Genomic DNA, 3,856 nt, shown 5'->3' with positions numbered 1-3,856 from the left:
GGATTGTTGATGGGAATTATTATAACCACAAAAGAAATTCTAGCCAGAGGAAATCAATATTTACATGGAACTTTCCATGGAATCAGAGTGATTACAGAGAATATCCACTCAGCTGATAATAAGACATAACATGGAAAGTTGAGTAACGAGAAAAGTTGATAATCAGTTATTTCAAACACTCAAAATTCTAATTGCATCATATTTTATAATGCCATTAGTTCCATCTCTGAAGAAATAGTAGCAATCAAGAATTTTCCCAATTTCTACCTGTTTAAAGCAGAGAACTGTTATATATAAAAGGTCAGTTCTATCCACTTCTTATTGCCTAAAAACTGAATATCCACAAAGTGAGTGAATTTTATATTTAAAGCTAATCTAGAATTATTATACCTAAGATATAAAAAGCCTGAGGTATAGGTGTAGGGGTATCTGAGCACAGGAAGTAGTCCTTCCAGAGTTATGAAAGTGGATAAAATTGTCCTTTGCTTCATTTTCACCTCACTCTTCTAAGTTCACTGAAAACTAGTCATAAATTTCTGGTATCCATGAAAAAAAATGGTGTAAGTTAACTTACCCACTAGGGTGAAATCTAAAGATGAAAACTTACTTTTTAGTTACTGCAGTTCTGATGGTTTGTGAGAGGGAAATACATCAACTAAAGCAGATGAAACAGAAAGGTCTTTTATGTTTTTATGTGAGTGAATATTAAGGTCTTTAATGATGACTGGTTTAGAATTATTCTGGTAGGCACAATTGAGAGTTCAAAACCTCTATTTGTGTGGTTTCTGTGATACTGACAAGAGGGTCCCTCACCATCCTAAAAAACAGAGACAAGTAAAGGTTGTCAAGTGATGGGGACACTGTCATTAAGTATTTTAGAACTCTAATCCAAGGTACACAGAAGGGCCATGAAAATGCCTATTGTGAGCTTGTAACTGGAGAGAATAGCAGGTTCAGTAAACTCATTAAGTCTTTCTTGCCATCATAAGATGAATCTTTACATTATACTAAAATATGTTAAAAATTTAAAAAAAATCACCAACAAATATAAGTAACTATTTTTTTAAAAATTCTTTTGAAAAATTATTATTTTACTTTCATAGCTGAAACCTGAAGTTATATTCTCTATTTCGGAAGAGATCTTGAGGTATAAGAGTGTCCAGCCTAATTGCCGTGGGCTGCCCGGGTCATCTTACCTATCTCCAGGTCTTCGGTGGCCAGCCGGATAAACATAATGATAGAAGAGACCTCCAGAGTCAAACAGAGGTGTAGGCTTTACTCCAGATCTTAGCTACATATCAGCATGCAGGGCTAGAGCTCTCCGTGGAGCCCCCTTCTCCTTCTGGAGGAGAGAGGAACCCTTCCCCTCTCAGTATGCAGGGTTAGTGCTCCCCACGGGAGCCCCCCATGGGAGCTCCCTTCTCCCTCCCGAGGAGCAAGGAAAAAGGATGGACCCTCAGGCTTTCCTGTCCCCGTTTAAGCTCTCCCAGCCACATAGTTTGCTTGTGGACACCGTGCATGCTCTCAGCCCCTTAGCCAATTAACAACAGGTGTGCTCAGACCACGGACCAATCTCAAGGGTGGGATGCTCTCCCCAGCAAGTTTCCACTGAGAAGAGGTGGAAAATTGAGATAGCTCGTGTCTCACTCCTCAGTTCCCAGCTGTTCTCTGGGGGGCCTCGTGAGAGTTTGGTAGTTTCAAGAGCCCTCACCTTTACCTGACCCGAGATCATTCACGTGAGAACTGAGCTTATACCCCAACATAAGAGACCTTATTATTTTTTCATTTTCAAGTGTGTCATTAGGTTCTGGCATCCAATATTATGCTGCATAATGAGTTACATACATAGAGACTGAAGTTCAATTACAAATTGGTTTAGGATAGCATTTCCCCCCTTGAGGATTAGAAACTTTAAAATCAAGGCTCAAGACATAGGAATCTGAATTGTATACAGTAAGCAAACAATGATTTGACTCTATAATGTATATAGGAGAAACCCTTGGCTTGTAGTTACATTTTTCCCTTAAACTGTTAATCGTAGACTCCCAATTTCCTTGGGTCTGGATCAAGATGGTCATTTCCAGTGCTGCTGGACTAGACAGGATTCATCATTGACTAAATTAGGATGCAGGGCAGACAGCAGAATGGAAACCACAATGAGAGTAATACAAGGAAGATAATTCCACACAAACTCATAAAAGCATATGAGACAATCCACCAAATGGGTTCTTTCAAAGGTGAATGAGGGATGCAGCTACTTGCTATGTCATCTGTTGAGAAAGGTTCTGAAATCTCAGATACTGGAACACCATCAACTTCTGCACAGGAATTTAATGCAAATCCTATCCTCTTCTGAGCTCTGTCAAATACAACATAGAAACCTTCCATGACTGTAGCACCAATTACAAGAGCATTAGTAGAAGATAAGATACCAAATCGGTAACAGTCATAATTTGAGCCAATTCCCAAAATAGGAAGAATATAAAGATGAGACAGGATTGTGATGCAGAATGATTTGCTGGAGTCTTCATCTCTCAGGTATATGGAAATATTGGGAAAATACGACCAAGGTGCTTCATAGTTCCAGCATGCAAGCTGAGAACCAGTCCAAAATCCTTCAGAAAATTCTGAAATCAAAGATGTGTGGGAAACTACTTAAACCACAGCATCAAAAACTTTTGGAGGCAGATGCAACAGAGTGGTGCCATTATCCACAATAGCTTTATCTATATTGTACTCACTACAATCCAAACTGAGGTTCTGTCCTCCAATTTCCAATTTCAGAATTTCAATCTGGTAATACCATTCCTTTTTAATTGTTGTATACTATATGTCACCTTTATATAAACTTGGCTCAATTCCTCCCATGACAAGACTACCTCCACTGGTACCAGTTCTATCTCTTGGTAATCCTGCATCACACATCTGGATGGAAAAATATTAGAGATCTTTGCTTGCTTCACAGGGGAATCAAAGAATGTCTCCAGTGAACTCAATGGCTTGGCTAGCATGGCATAAGCAAGTCCAAGGATTCCATTCCATTTAGTCTCTGGTAAAAATAATCTTCTGATTCAAAAATGATAGCAATATTGACAAGAAAAGTACTATTGAATGCCTTGGGAATAGTGACCACATCTTCACCAACTGATCCTCTCCAACTTCCTTGAGTATAATTAACATTGAAATTGTAGTTTTTGGAATGATATGTGCTGGACTTCTCAATGTCAAAGTACGAAGTTGTATGTGAATGAGGGACACCTGCCACAGCAAAGTTACTGCTCCCAGTGTCAACAAGAATCTGCAGCTTCTGTGGCAGGGTCCCAATAAGCATCTCCAGGTAGTAGCCCCTGCCAGAGTCCCCTCACAAATTATCTATCATGGGCAAAAAGTGAACCAATCCCCTCGCTGGGTCCAGCGCTAAAGCCAGCCCCTCTGCAGCCACATCCCGCTGGCATCTCTGGATGCATTCTCAAGTGGTGCAGCTAGCGATGTTGTTAATGGGGATGGGTGAGGCAAAGACCCATTTAGGTTAATTGGGGGGACATTCAGGGGTAAGGTGAAGGGAGTTGGAATCTGAGCCAAAGCCTGAGTAGTCCAGCAAAATAATAAGTACAGAAAAAGGGGTAGTTGTGTCTCCTCTAGAGTGCACATTGGTAGCAGCTAATCTGGCTACTATGCTGGAAAGGGAGGTAGCCACAGGTAGGCTGGCGGGACTGTTGGAAGAGGTTTTCAAAGAAATGAGGGAGTCTTGTGCACTTTTTGTAGAGGTATCAGGAAAGGAGGGAATAGATATGGAAAGATTGAAGGTTTTGGGAGGAGATGATGGTGGGGGCAAGCTACCAGGGAATATGGAAAG

The 3,856-nt window shown here is 40.5% G+C and overlaps 1 pseudogene; it reads right to left on the bottom strand.

The window, feature by feature from the left end:
- Positions 1 to 2,074: 2,074 nt before the first annotated feature.
- LOC140498270 (beta-secretase 2 pseudogene) lies at positions 2,075 to 3,654 on the bottom strand (annotated as a pseudogene).
- Positions 3,655 to 3,856: the final 202 nt, after the last annotated feature.

The sequence above is a fragment of the Notamacropus eugenii genome, chromosome 4, assembly GCF_028372415.1.
Source record: "Notamacropus eugenii isolate mMacEug1 chromosome 4, mMacEug1.pri_v2, whole genome shotgun sequence".
Lineage (NCBI taxonomy): Eukaryota > Metazoa > Chordata > Mammalia > Diprotodontia > Macropodidae > Notamacropus > Notamacropus eugenii.
This window is presented reverse-complemented; position numbering and strand designations above follow the sequence as displayed.